The sequence below is a fragment of the Bos mutus genome, chromosome 6, assembly GCF_027580195.1.
Source record: "Bos mutus isolate GX-2022 chromosome 6, NWIPB_WYAK_1.1, whole genome shotgun sequence".
NCBI classification, from domain to species: domain Eukaryota; kingdom Metazoa; phylum Chordata; class Mammalia; order Artiodactyla; family Bovidae; genus Bos; species Bos mutus.
In genome coordinates, this window is record NC_091622.1 from 63,599,798 (window position 1) to 63,615,702 (window position 15,905).

Sequence of the window (15,905 nt, forward strand, 5' to 3'; positions counted from 1 at the left end):
ATTCAAGCTTTAGCTCATATATATATATACACACACACACACACACACACATTTGAATGCTTGGTGTGGTATACCATTTATTAAGAATTTATAAAGGATGCAAATAATACTTAAGAAAAGAAATTGCCATTCATTTAACAATCATGGGCTTTGGTTTTGAAAAGACTTAAATTATATAACAGAATTCTGGTGATGAAGAACAGATTAGTTGCTGCCAAGAGTCTAGTTACAAGAATACGATTGAAGAAAGATGTAAGTTCCCAGAAGGTCCATTATATTAGGACCAACTAAGATTAAGAATCTTTATTTTGAAAAGAAGAAAATGGAAAGAAAATGCAATGAAAAGGGACAAAATGTATGAAAGGCAAGATATGGTATACATGTATATGGTGACCATATTTCTGTTTCATAAAACAAGGGCATATCCTGTGAAACTCAAAAGGAAAATATTTAGGATGCATAAAAACATCTATTTTCTCACAGAATAGACTTCCCTTGTGGCTCAGTGGTAAAGAATCTGCCTGCCAATAGAGGAGACGAGGGTTTGATCCCCGGGTCAGGAAGATCCCCTGGAGAAGGAAATGGCAACCCAATCCAGTGTTGTTGCCTGGGAAGTTCCATGGATAGAGGAGCCTGGCAGGCTATAGTCCATAGGGTATCAAAAGAGCTGGTCATGACGTAGTGACCAAATAACAACCACAACAATTCTCATAGGGTACTAGGGCTAAAGTGTGCTTTACCATGAGAGATATGATAAGAACAAATTGATACAGTCACTATGGAGAACAGTATGGAGGATTCTTTAAAAACTAGGAATAAAACTACCATATGACCCAGGGCTTCCCTGGTGGCTCAGAGGTTAAAGCATCTGCCTGTAATGCAGGAGACCTGGGTTCGATCCCTGGGTTGGGAAGATCCTCTGGAGAAGGAAACAGCAACCCACTCCAGTATTCTTGCCTGGAAAATCCCATAGACAGAGGAGCCTGGTGGGCTACACTCCACGGGGTAGCAAAGAGTCGGACACGACTGAGCGACTTCACTTCACATGACCCAGAAATCCCACTACTGGGCATATACACTGAGGAAACCATAATGGAAAAACATGCATGTACCTCAGTGTTGATTGTAGCACTATTTACAGTAGCTAGAACATGGAAGCTACTTAGATGTCTATTGATAGATGAATGGAAAAAGAAATAGTACATATACACAATCAAATATTCAGTTCAGTTCAATTCAGTTGCTCAGTCGTGTCCGACTCTTTGCGACCCCATGAACTGCAGCATGCCAGGCCTCCCTGTCCATCACCAACTCCCGGAGTCCACCCAGACCCATGTCCATCGAGTCAGTGATGCCATCCAGCCATCTCATCCTCTGTCATCCCCTTCTCCTTCTGCCCCCAATCCCTCCCAGCATTAGGGTCTTTTCCAATGAGTCAACTCTTCACATGAGGTGGCCAAAGTACTGGAGTTTCAGCTTTAGCATCGGTCCTTCCAATGAACACCCAGAACTGACCTGGTTGGTATGTTACCATAGTAAAGTAGATAGCCAGTGGGAATTTGCTATATGACGCAGGGAACCCAAAGCAGGTGCTCTGTGATAAACTAGAGAGGAGGAGTCAGGAGGGGGGTGGGAGGGAGGTTTAAGGGGGGAGGGGAAACATATGCATACCTATGACTGATTCATGTTGATATATGGCAAAAGCCATCAGAGTATTGTAAAATAATTATCTTCCAATTAAAATAAAATTTAAAAAATTGATTCACAAATGCTTAGGTAAATGATAATTTTTTGCCTGATGAATCATAAGCTAATATGATTCTTATATATCTATTTTAAAAAGCATTACATGATGCATTTGATACAGTTGATTTCAAATAGCAAGAGTTACTTAATGTATTTGGGCAAATAAATGGCTCACTTGACACATTTTTTGTATGGCCTGCATTGAGTGTCCCGTATCATTTCAGGAGTCTAAAATTCAGACTCAAATCCTTGTGCTCAAGTAGTTTATATTCTAGGTGATAGAGAAAACAGCAAACAAAGTTAATAAGTAAAATATTTAGTGTATTGGATGGTGGGAAGTTCTGTAGTAAAAAAATAAAGCAAGGAAGATGGATAGAATAGTTGGAGATGTTAATTTAAAACAGTATCTAGGAAAAGTTGCACATCTTGGAGAGGAATTTTTCAGGCATTTCAGAAAAAATAAAGGTCAGTATAACTGAAGTGATGGAGAGATGTAAGGCATAGTCATTTATGAAGAAAGTAGAAAAATCATAAATCATAAATCAACTAGATCATTCCAAGGGGCTGCTGCTGCTGCTGCTAAGTTGCTTCAGTTGTGTCTGACTCTGTGCCACCCCATAGACAGCAGCCCACCAGGCTCCCCCGTCCCTGGGATTCTCCAGGCAAGAACACTGGAGTGGGTTGCCATTTCCTTCTCCAAAGCATGAAAGTGAAAAGTGAAAGTGAAGTCACTCAGTCGTGTCCGACTCTTAGCGACCCCATGGACTGTAGCCTACCAGGCTCTTCCGTCCATGGGATTTCCCAGGCAAGAGTACTGGAGTGGGGTGCCATTGCCTTCTCCAAGGGGCAGTACTTCTCAAATTTTAATTTGCATGTAAATCATGTACTGCTGCTGCTACTGCTGCTAAGTCGCTTCAGTCGTGTCCGACTCTATGCGACCCCATACACGGCAGCCTGCCAGGCTCCCCATCCCTGGGATTCTCCAGGGAAGAACACTGGAGTGGGTTGCCATTTCCTTCTCCAATGCATGAAAGTGAAAAGTGAAAGTGAAGTTTCTCTGTCGTGTCCGACTCTTAGTGACCCCATGGACTGCAGCCTACCAGGCTCCTCCGTCCAAGTCACATTAAAATGAAGACTCTGATTTAGGAAGTCTAGAGTTTACATTTTGTACAAGTTCCCAGGTGACGCTGATACTGGTGGTCTGTAGATCACACTTTGAATAGCAAAAAAATTGTAACTTGTGTGCCATTGTAAGGATTTTGCGTTTACTTTGTTGTGGATTGAACTATGTCCTTCTCACCAAAACAAATACATATGTTCAAATGCTACTTTTCAGTGCCTGTGAATATGAGCTTATTTGAAAATAGGATCTTTGCAAATATAATCAATGTAAGCTAAGGTGCTTATAGATTTGTGTGGGGTGGGATGCATTACTACAATACCTAGTGTTCTTATAAGAAGAGGGAAGTTTGGACAAAGCAGGGAAGACCATGTAAAGATGGAGGCAGACACAGGAGTGATGCAACTTCAAGTCAAGGAACACTTAGGATTGCTGGCAACCACCAGAACCTAGGAAGAAACAAGGAATAATTCTCCCCTAGAGCGTTCAAAGAGAGGATAGCCCTGCTGATACCTTAATTTAAGACTTGTAACCTCTCCAACTGTGAGAGAATAACTTTCTGCCACCCAGTTTGTGGTAATTTGTTACAGAAGCCCGAGGAATCTAATACACTGAGTGAGATGGAAAATGAAACCAGGGGAGGGTTTTAAGAAGACTGCCTCAATCTGACATGTTTAAAAGGAATCCCTCTGGCTGCAGAAATGAGAAAACACTGAAGGGAGGGGGGCAGTACAAAAGCTGGGAGACCAGTTTGGAGGCTATAGCAGTAAATCCAACTGAATAGTGGAGTGATGAAGGTGATTTCAATCGGGGCATGGTGATGGTGGGGAGACATGGGCATAATCCCAGTCTCTTTGGAAGCTAGTGTCAACAAGATTTGTTTATACAGTGTGAATTATAAAAAGAATCAGGGGAGTTAAAGATGAAATCAAGTGTGTTTTAAATGAGATGGTGAAGATGATGAGAAGAAAAGTGGGTAGAATAATAGGAGAAATTTAGAGCTCTGTTTTGGGTATATTAAGTGTGAGATGTCTGTTGTGCTTCCCACTAAAGACAGTAAGTGGAGCTTCCTTGGAAGCTCAGTTGGTAAAGAATCTGCCTGCAATGCGAGAGACCTGGGTTTGATCCCTGGGCTGGGAAGATCCCCTGGAGGAGGGCACGGCAACTCACTGAAATGTTTTTGCCTGGAGAATCCCTTGGACAGAGGGGTCTCTGGTGGGCTACAGTCCGTGGAGTCACAAAGAGTTGGACATGACTGAGTGACTAAGCACAGCACAGAGATATTAAGTAAACAATTTGGTATGTGTCTTGTGCCCAGAACAGAGGTTTCAGTTGAAGATATAACTAATATGAGTTAAAAGGGAAATCACCATGTTTGGGAAAGATGCACCTATGTTTTGAGATCAATGTCAGGAGAGTTATGCGTGTCTAAAACATGATCTTTAGTGCTTTAAAGCTTCCAACATAAACCATTTTATAAGCACGTTATTCCTGCTATCTATGAATTTGCCTCAGCATGAAAAAAAGCATGATTTTTAAAGCTTGTTGTTGAATCATGCGAAAACACCGGGATTCTTGGCCCCCGGAGGAAAAGAATTCAATCCGGGGCCAGAGATGAGGCTTGATTGCTCAGAGCTTTTGTGTAATAAAGTTTTATTTAAGTATAAAGGAGATAGAGAAAGCTTCTGACATAGGCATCTGAAGCGGGCAGAAAGAGTACCTGCTTGCTAGTGTTAGCAATGAAGTTATATAATCCAAAGAATGTCTGGAGGTTGTAAATACCTCATCAGACCTACTCCCATAATTTACATTTTAAGATAACAGTGTCCTCAGGCAAGATATATCCTTGTAAAGACCAGGTCTACTCCCATAATTAACATTTTAAGATAACAGAAGGTTTAATCCAAAGACTGTCCTTAGGCAGGATACATTATTGTTATATAATTCTAAGGAATGTAGAGAAGGAAAAAAAGTTTGTCCTTTCTTCCTCCTTGAGAATTCCAGACCCCTCTCTCCTTGGGGACCCCTAGACTCCCTATCAACCTGCCTAGGAACTGACTCTCTCAATCCTGGGAGGGACTGGGGGCAGGAGGAGAAGGGGACGACAGAGGATGAGATGGCTGGATGGCATCACTGACTCAATGGACGTGAGTCTGAGTGAACTCCGGGAGTTGGTGATGGACAGGGAGGCCTGGCGTGCTGCGATTCATGGGGTCACAAAGAGTCGGACACGACTGAGTAACTGATCTGATCTGATCTGATCTCTCCTTGGGGACCCCTAGACTCCTTATCAACCTGCCTAGGAACTGACTCTCTCAATTTCATTAGGGTTTGTGTAATATATAGAAATATCACACCAGTCTAAGAATGAAGAACTTTCAGTATTTAGTACTTCTGATAAAAATCATTCAAATATGGACAATTTATTCCCCAGGCTCCTGAAGAAGCAGAAGTCATGTTGTATGCATGACTTAGCAACAACTATTTAGTTTGATGATGTATATTTTTTTGTTTTTATCTTGGATATTTTCACCTCAAAGTGTGTTACCATCAGAAATAATTTACAGATGCAGTGATACAATAATTCTTTTCATCTTTTCATGGTGATGAAATCCTGTCCATTTATGGGGACAGGAGGTGGGGTATGGTCTAGCTCTACTTGTGACTAGGAAGATATGTTTGTTTACAGTGATAGGAAATCCATTGTTACTGCAAAGAGACCCAATGTCTCTTAAAAAGTGAAGTTGTCGTTTTGACCTTCATCTGTCTGGATATTTCTCTCTCTTACTTGGTTCAAAATTCTGACAGGAAAAAGAAGCATGTTTATTCATGCCTCAAGGCCCATTATGAGCACAGGAGGGAGAAAACCCACCAATACTGAAATGATTGTAGATAAATCCCAAAGACAAAACTATAGCTACAGACCTGGTTTTCTTGTCTATTGCTAACAACAACAACAAAAATAACATAATCTGACTGCATTTCATTAAGCAATGTTAAGCAACAGAAATCCTGCTAGTGCATTTTTTGAGGCTTTGGGAAAGCCTATTCCAGGTAGTGAGTTTCTAATTTGTCCTTCTGAAGACTGAACTTGAGGTGGAAGATGACTAGTTATATGTCATCTTAAGATTTTTTTGACAATTTTATTAAAGTTATGCTATTTCTCGTTATTGCTGTTTATAGTTTGTAGTATTGCTAACATGGTATTACCATTGGAGTTACCTGTGATCATCAAGGTAATAGGTAGAATTCTTGCATTATAAAATATGTATTAAATAAATTAGCTGGTACATATAGCTTTTATGATTTCACAAAACTAATATGAAAACTGGAATATGCGTTAAATTCAACAATTGCAGAGTGTCATCCATAGAGTGTTTATTGAGTCAGGGCATACTAGTAAGATTTACTCATTTTATAAAGAATTGTATGTCGTAAACCTCCAAGTGGGATTGGTTTGACACAGTGAATTTATGCTGTACCTATTTTAAAATTTCACTTACTGACATACTCAGCTGATGCCAGTTAACTTATAAATAACACAACAGCTCTATTTCTTAAAGCTCCTAAAATTAATTCAATTGTAATATCTTTTTATTCATTTTTAAAATTTTTGCTAAAGGTTCCCTCTGAAGCTGTACTTTGTTCAACTAAGATTCTATATCTCATCCTATGCCAGTTACCAAGATTCTCTGTACTTAATAATTTCTGTACAGAGATTTAAATCAACATAGTTCTTCTTTTCTAATTCAGAGCATCTCAAAAGTGGTCTACTATTGATATACACTGATCAATAGCATCAGTATCACCTGGATTTTGTTCATAGCGTAAATATTGTGAATATTTATAGGTCTTATTATCAGGTCTTATCATTCAGTTCAGTCAGTCGCTCAGTTGGATCTGACTCTTTGCAACCCCATGGACTGAGGCACACCAGGCTTCCCTGTCTATCACCAACTCCCAGAGTTTACTCAAACTCATGTACATTGAGTCAGTGATGCCATCCAATCATCTCATCCTCTGTCGTCCCCTTCTTCTCCCACCTTCAATCTTTCCCAGCATCAAGGTCTTTTCAAATGAGTCAGTTCTTCATATCAGGTGGCCGAAGTATTGGAGTTTCAGCTTCAGCATCAGTCCTTCCAATGAATATTCAGGACTGACTTCCTTTAGGATAGACTGGTTGGATCTCCTCACAGTCCAAGGGACTCTCAAGAGTCTTCTCCAGCACTGCAATTCAAAAACATCAATTCTTTGGTTCTCAGCTTTCTTTATAGTCCAACTCTCATGTTCATGCATGACTACTGGAAAAACCATAGCTTAGACTAGACAGACCTTTGTTGGCAAAGTAATGTCTCTGCTTTTTAATATTCTGTCTAGGTTGGTCATAACTTTTCTTCCAAGGAGCATGTATCCTTTAATTTCATGGCTGCAGTCACCATCTGCAGTGATTTTGGAGCACCCCAAAATAACGTCTCTCACTGTTTCCACTGTTTCCCCATCTATTTGCCATTAAGTGATTGGACAGGATGTCAATCTTAGTTTTCTGAATCTTGAGTTTTAAGCCAACTTTTTCACTCTCCTCTTTCACTTTTATCAAGAGGCTCTTTAGTTCTTCTTTGCTTTCTGCCGTAAGTGTGGTGTCATCTGTATATCTGAGGTTATTGATATTTCTCCCTGTAATCTTGATTCCAGCTTGTGCTTCATCCAGTCCAGCATTTCTCATGATGTACCCTGCATATAAGTTAAATAAGCAGCATGACAATATGCAGCCTTGAGGTACTCCTTTTCCTATTTGGAACCAGTCTATTGTTCCACGTCCAGTTCTAATTGTTGCTTCCTGTCCTGCATACAGATTTCTCAAGAGGCAGGTCAGGTGGTCTGGTATTCCCATCTCTTTCAGAATTTTCCACAGTTTATTGCGATCCACACAGTCAAAGGCTTTGGTGTAGTCAATAAAACAGAAATAGATGTTTTCCTGGAACTCATTTGTTTTTTCAATGATCCAGCAGATGTTGGCAATTTGATCTCTGGTTCCTCTGCCTTTTCTAAATCCAGCTTGAACATCTGGAAGTTCACTGTTCATGTACTGTTGAAGCCTGGCTTGGAGAATTTTGAGCATTACTTTGCTAGCATGTGAGATGAGTGCAATTGTGCGGTAGTTTGAGCATTCTTTGGCATTACCTTTCTTTGAGATTGGAATGAAAACTGACCTTTTCCAGTCCTGTGGCCACTGCTGAGTTTTCCAAATTTGCTGGCATATTGAGTGCAGCACTTTCACAGCATCATCTTCCAGGATTTGAAATAGCTCAACTGGAATTCCATCACCTCCACTAGCTTTGCTCGTAGTGATGCTTCCTAAGGCCCACTTGACTTCGCATTCCTGGATGTCTGATCTAGGTGAGTGACCACAGCATCGTGATTATCTGGATCATGAAGATCTTCTTTGTATAGTTCTTCTGTGTATTCTTGCCACCTCTTCTTAATATCTTCTACTTCTGTTAAGGCCCATACCATTTCTACCCTTGGTAGCTCTAATTTTCTTGAAGAGATTTCTAGTTTTTCCCATTCTATTGTTTTCCTCTATCTGCGCATTGATCACTGAGGAAGGCTTTCTTATCTCTTCTTTATATTTGAATGCAGAGTTCCAAAAAATGCAAGGTCTTATCATAGACCTTCTTTATTTTATATGAGGCCCAGTAAATCCATGTTTTCACAAACCTTCCATGTGATTCTGATGTCTAATACAATTTGAGATCTATCATTGTAATTAGTTAACTAATCAAAAAAATGGCGTAGGTTTGAATTATTCAGCCTATTTCCTAATTTTCCTGATTTTCTTAGGCGAATGTATTGAGAAGCAGGTCTGTCTTTGGTTTCATTAAATAGATTCAGTTACTGAAGATTACAAACAACTTTCTTGTGTGAAGTTACTATTACACAACTTTCTTGTGTGAAGTTATTATCAATATCACGTTCAAATGTGTCCTTTGGAACAGTGTGGAGATTCCTTAAAAAACTGGAAATAGAACTGCCTTATGATCCAGCAATCCCACTGCTGGGCATACACACCGAGGAAACCAGAAGGGAAAGAGACACGTGTACCCCAATGTTCATTGCAGCATTGTTTATAATAGCCAGGACATGGAAGCAACCTAGATGCCCATCAGCAGATGAATGGATAAGAAAGCAGTGGTACATATACACAATGGAGTATTACTCAGCCATTAAAAAGAATACATTTGAATCAGTTCTAATGAGGTGGATGAAACTGGAACCTATTATACAGAGTGAAGTAAGTCAGAAAGAAAAACACCAATACAGTATACTAACGTATAAATATGGAATTTAGAAAGAAGGTAACAATAACCCTGTGTACGAGACAGCAAAAGAGACACTGATGTATAGATCAGTCTTATGGACTCTGTGGGAGAGGGAGAGGGAGAGGGTGGGGAGATTTGGGAGAATGGCATTGAAACATGTATAATATCATGTATGAAACGAGTTGCCAGTCCAGGTTTGATGCACGATACTGGATGCTTGGGGCTAGTGCACTGGGATGACCCAAAGGGAGGGTATGGGGAGGGAGGAGGGAGGAGGGTTCAGGATGGGGGAGCATGGGTATACCTGTGGCGGATTCATTTTGATGTTTGGCAAAACTAATACAATATTGTAAAGTTTAAAAATAAAATTAAATTTAAAAAATTAAAAAAAAAAATGTGTCCTTTGAAGGTAAACTTGAACTATTCTCAAACATACTAAGAAGTGATCCAGTACATAAGGAACTGAAATATGATAATGATTAGGGAGATTTTCTTTGCCTTTTACTTAAAATTATATATGTATTTGAAAAGATATGAAAAAACAGAAAACAAATGGTTTAAACATTCAATTTGTTTTTATATTAAATAAGAGCTATGGCCAAAATGATAACAATGATAAACTAGATTCTAAGTCTAATGGAACTTGTTCCCTTTTCTTTTCTGCATTTGCATTATGGCCATGACCCTTAGCAGCTCTATCAATAATAGAAATAATGAGCTCTTCTGCTGAACTTCACCCTTTAGTCATGTAGTCATGAGAGATCACCAAGTCTCTCATAAAGGCTCTGTAAAATTGGTAGGTATCACTGACTTTGATTCTTCATGGTGTTTGTTGCTCTCTGATTGTACATGTGATGCTTGAAGAATTACAGTCACTTCTTCAGAGGGTCATTTATTTTAAAGCCCATAGTTTAAAAGAAGACTTTTTCCACTGAAGACTGAGGCAGGAGAAGGATTGAAAGGTAATTTCTATTTTGAATGCATTTAAGACCCTTACAAGTGAGGAAGCTCACCCTTGCCATGAGCTGTAAAGCTGGATCTGCTGACCAGCACCATCTGCCCCTCCCCTGTGCCTCGAGCTTGCAGTCACGCTTTCACTGTCTGGTGAAAATCTCCTTCGGGGGCGTCTGGCTCCTACTGCTCCTACTCAATTATGGCCTCCTGTGCCATATGATCTCTCCACGACCCCCTGGAATAATCAAAACCTTTTAATCTCACCTCACACTGTGCAGAGCTGAGAGTCATATGGAAGTAGTAATTGGGAAGAATGATTCAGGCATTTCCAAAATTCTCAGAGTTTTCATTGTCATTTTAGGGACCCTTGTTCTTTGTTTTGGAATACTTTTTAAAGTTACTATTCTGTCTAATGAGCTGTGACAAGTTTTCTGTTTTTAAGCTCTTTTTCTTTGTTCAGTAAGACAATTTTGTGGGGTTTTCTCAATGTTTACAATGTTGTGCTAATTTCTGCTGTACAGCAATATGACTCCACTATGTACATATATACATTCTTTTCCAATATTCTTTCCATTATGTTTTATCCCAGGGAATTGGATGGGACCTTGTTTATCCATTCTAAATGTGAAAGTTTGTGTGTATTAATGTCAAACTCCCAGTCCATCTGTCTCCCTCCCCGCTCTCTCTTGGCAACCACAAGTCTATTAGTCTCTGTTTTATACTTGTGCCATATTTTAGATTCTACATAAAAGTGATACCATACGCTATTTGTCTTCCACTTTTTGACTTACTTCACTTAGTATGATAATCTATACTGCATTCATGTTGCTGCAAATGGCCTTCTCTTTTCTTATGGCTGAGTAGTATTCCATAATGTATCTGTACAGCATCTTCTTTATCTATTCATCTTTTGATGGACATACAGGTTGTTTCCATATCTTGGCTATTAAGAATAGTGTTGCTGTGAACAGAGGGGTTCATATATCTTTTATAATTGCAGTTTTGTCTCAGTATATTCCCAGAAGTGGATTGCTAGATTATATAGTACTTCTATTACTTTTAGTTTCTGAGGAAGCTGCATACTGTGTTCCATAGCGGCTGCAACAATTTATGTTCCTACCAACAACGTAGAAGGGTTCCCTTTTCTCCACATCTCTTTGGTGTGAGCCTCAAGGTAGGCTTTGTTTCTGATTCTTTTTGTCGTTGTTTTACCACAGGTGATAGTGAACATAACATTTGATGCGCAAGAAAAATACGTTAAAAGATGTTGGTAATCTTGATCTTAATGTACCCATAAATAAAGCCAAAGTTAGAGATGTTGCACAGTTTGGCATTGCCTGTGATGTTACAGGCAGCATGAGAACAGATTATCATACACTAAGAACCTGCTCGAATTGAAAGTCTTTTGAAGATGCCTTACTTCAGTTTTCTTGAATTCTCCAAGTAAAGATATGGAGGTTCAGAGAGGTTATGCAAAGTCAGTTGGTAGCAAGTTTTTTGCATCCTGTGTGAACTTTGAGTCAATGGTAAAGTAATTATACCTTGCAAATGATTATGTAACATCATTAGGCAATTAAGTGTTATTCATTAAAGCTATGTTAATAAATTTTACATAACACCTATGCATGGCTTTACTTAGCACAGTTTCTTTCTTAAACAAGCCTTTTTTGTACAAGTAGAATCATATTTTTGGTTTGGCTTTAAAGTCAAAGCTGATTTGGGCAGTGACTTACAAATAATATGAGAAGCGAGTGTGTGTGTGTGACTGTGTACTCTGGCTAATCTTTTAGAAAATGCTGAGACATAATTTGTAACATTACAAAATATGCAATGCTATGGACTACATAGGAAATAGTATTTTGTGTATCAGAGTCATGTGTCCAAGAGGGTGGACAAAGAAGGTTATCATTGCAAAGCTACTGCTCAGCAGGATGGCTTTTGCAGGGATATGTATGACACAATTTTTTTTTTTCTTTCTCTGTGAACAAAGAGCTTGTCACCTCCTCAGCACATTCATTCTCCCCTGCATGGGGTTGTGAGGTCCATGCTGATTTTCAAACCTCAATGTGCAAAAATCTCTTTAGAAATACCTTTCATTACAATCATTGTTGAAAGAAACTTGTAAGTTGAATTTAATGGTGAGTCACAGTCATTGTAAAAGCTTACTATGTCTTTTATGTAAAAGAGATGCTTTGTCTTTGAAAAAAGCTATATGTTTAAATCATGTTGGTTGTATCTTTGTCTTTCTCTTGTTAATTATCACATGCTCAATGGTCATTTTCTGTTAATATTTTCCATGGATAATTCATTTTCAGCAGCTTTCTAAATCCAAAGTGAGGATTTTAAATACATTTATTCACGTAGATTTCTTCAGTTTTCTTTGAGGTTCAAATACGTACAGATACTGTCATTTCCCTTGTATGTGTGAGGCCTTGTAGGTGTTTAATAAAGTTTGAGCTAATTTGAATATTGCCATTAAAAGTTTCAACTGGTTAAGGTTTTCTTTTCTTCCTTTATTATCCCCCTCTCCTTTTTTTTTTTTGGCAAGACTACTTCATAGATGGCATTGTAGAGTTCCTTCAGGGAGCACATAGGCCAAATTGTTATCTTTTAGTGATGTTAGCACCTACAGGTGATTATTCCCTTGATTCATTAATTTGGCAGGCACTGCAAAGTCATGGTATTCTAATTATATCATCCCTTCTTCATTTATTAGTTGGCTGACTTTTATAAACAGAAACTTGTCCTCATCAATTTTTGATACCCTTAGGTACAATTTCTAGGGGAAAGACAGGATAAATGCTTTTATTTTCTAGGTTTCACAATAATGATTTGGTTCCCTGGCATCTTTTAAATTTGATCAGTGAGTTTTATTTTGTTTTAAATATGAACTGAGGGAATTAAACATATTTAATGTGTCTTAATTCATTGCATTTATTATCTTACTGGTACTCAAGTGGTTCTATTTGGCCTAATGGAGCCTACTACACGATCCTAGTAGTCTTTGATAGCTTCCTTAATTTCTGCTATAACAAAATATGCCAGATTGATTTTGTACATATCTCAGTCCAGATCAGGAAATCTGCCATTTATCCAAGGAAATATGGTTTCTTTTAGTGAGACATTGTACTCAATGATGAAAATCTGGACAGCAGTTTTGTTCACTGCTACTGACTGGTTATTGTCTGTAGGCATTTTTAATATATACACACATAATTTCTGTATGTGTATATATACATATATGTGTATATATAAAATCATAAATTTATACTCATATTTCCAACTCAGATTTAGGTCAATAGGATTTTTTAAAAAATTTAACCTTTTACTTGAAACCATATCTTCTTTCTCCTAAGAGAAAGAAAATCCCTCTGTTTTCAATGTCACCAACATGATTTCTCATTTGGTTTTTGTCCCACCCTATACCACAAAAGTTGGCTTAAAGCTCAACATTCAGAAAACGAAGATCATGGCATCCGGTCCCACCACTTCATGGGAAATAGATGGGGAACCAGTGGAAACAGTGTCAGACTTTATTTTTCTGGGCTCCAAAATCACTACAGATGGTGACTGCAGCCATGAAATTAAAAGATGCTTACTCCTTGGAAGGAAAGTTATGACCAACCTAGATAGCATATTCAAAGCAGAGACATTACTTTGCCAACAAAGGTTCGTCTAGTCAAGGCTATGGTTTTTCCTGAGGTCATGTATGGATGTGAGAGTTGAACTGTGAAGAAGGCTGAGCGTCAAAGAATTGATGCTTTTGAACTGTGGTGTTGGAGAAGACTCTTGAGAGTCCCTTGGTTGCAAGGAGATCCAACCAGTCCATTCTGAAGGAGATCAGCCCTGGGATTTCTTTGGAAGGAATGATGCTAAAGCTGAAACTCCAGTACTTTGGCCACCGCATGCAAAGAGTTGACTCATTGGAAAAGACTCTGATGCTGGGAGGGATTGGGGCCAGAAGGAAAAGGGGAAGACAGAGGATGTTATGGCTGGATGGCATCACTGACTCGATGGACATGAGTCTGAGTGAACTCCAGGAGTTGGTGATGGACAGGGAGGCCTGTCGTGCTGCGATTCATAGGGTCGCAAAGAGTCAGCACGACTGAGCAACTGATCTGATCTGATCTGATCTGATACCACAACAGTCTTAGTCTTATATAATATACTACTCACAGAGTGATGGGGTAAAAATAAATCCTTGAATAGACTAGGCTATCACTTAGCCTCTATATCTAACTATCAAATTCCTAGAGAATCTTATGAAAGAGAGATATGTTAAATAGTATTTAATAATATAACCAGTAAAATCCACAATGCAGGAAACCCCATGGGACAGATGACCTGAATTTTCCACCACAAAAAAGAAAATATAAGGAAAAATAAGATGAAAATATAGATTCAAAGGGAAGAGACATTTTAGTAGTCCTAACAAATGACCTTATTTGGATCCCAATTAAAACAATTACATGAGCTTTGCTTGGATAAATCTGTTGACTTTGATAAGTACTATGATCCTCTATAAGGTCCTAATAATGAGAATAGCTTACTCAACACTAATTAATGGCATATTTAGTCACAATCATGGTCTTAAAATATTCATAGAGAATCAAAGAATATATAGTGGGGAAAAGGGTATTCTCAAATAGAGAAATATGGAGATATATCAAACTCTTATCAGATACTTTCTAGTCTATTTCAACTCTATATTTTTGTTTATCAACTCTTTATATATTAATACAAGACAGAGAATATAAACATTAGATTGATCTTCAGATTAGATGAATACTTTGAGACCCCTTAAAAGTCATGATAACAATGGGCAGATAAAACTGTATTTACTTGGAGTTTGAAAATCAAGTGAAAATTTGCTAGACCAGTATTTTGAGCATACAAGACAAAACATCATCTGTGTTTTGAAGTGTTAAAAGGAGTAGATGTATCTATTATGGTTTCAGGTCAATAAGGTTTACAATTCATAGGTGAAGATGTAAAGGGGCATTCTTCATATATTGGAAATGATATGATAATGGTTAAAATCAATCAATATTTTGCAGTAGCAACTTTTTAAAAATTCTAGAGTGAAGCAAAATGTGATTTATTTACCCCAAAGAGTTTATAAAGACTTAAAATAATTGAAAGCATTGACAAAATGAACTAGTAGATCTAACAGATAAAGCAGACACTAAACACTACTCTTACTTTAGTTTCTAAGTTGGATGTAACAGACACTAATTAGTTGATAATTACTGTGTACTACTATTACAAAATGGGCTTCCCTGGTAGCTTAGCTGGTAAAGAATCCTCTTGCAATGCAGGAGACCGGTGTTCAATCCCTGGGTTGGGAAGATCCCCTGGAGGGGAGGCCTGCAACCCACTCCAGGATTCTTGCCTGGAGAATCCCCATGGACAGAGGAGCCTTGTGGGCTACAGTCCATGGGGTTGCAAAGAATCAGATATGATTGAGCAACTTAACACATAACACACTATCACAATATGAAACCCTCTGAGCAATGTTGAAGTTTCTTGCCAACTGAAAACTATCAGTGATTTCTTTTACCAAGTAAATCTCTTTGAGATGACTATAATAAGTATGTTAGCCACTTCTATGGTCAGTCATAGGATTGAAAGGTGATGACAAAGGGCTGCATGCATTCTTTATGAAGATTAACAAATAGCATATGTATTACATGTTCTTATTTCCTCTTTCTCACCAAAGATAAAAGCCATATTTACAATCTCTGAGGTTATTGTCAAGTTTGGAT

The 15,905-nt window shown here is 38.4% G+C and overlaps 1 non-coding gene across 1 annotated transcript; it reads left to right on the forward strand.

Moving 5' to 3' along the window:
- Window positions 1–841: 841 nt before the first annotated feature.
- On the forward strand, window positions 842–913 carry TRNAY-GUA (transfer RNA tyrosine (anticodon GUA)). Its single transcript has one exon. It is a non-coding gene; the product is annotated as a tRNA-Tyr (tRNA).
- Window positions 914–15,905: the final 14,992 nt, after the last annotated feature.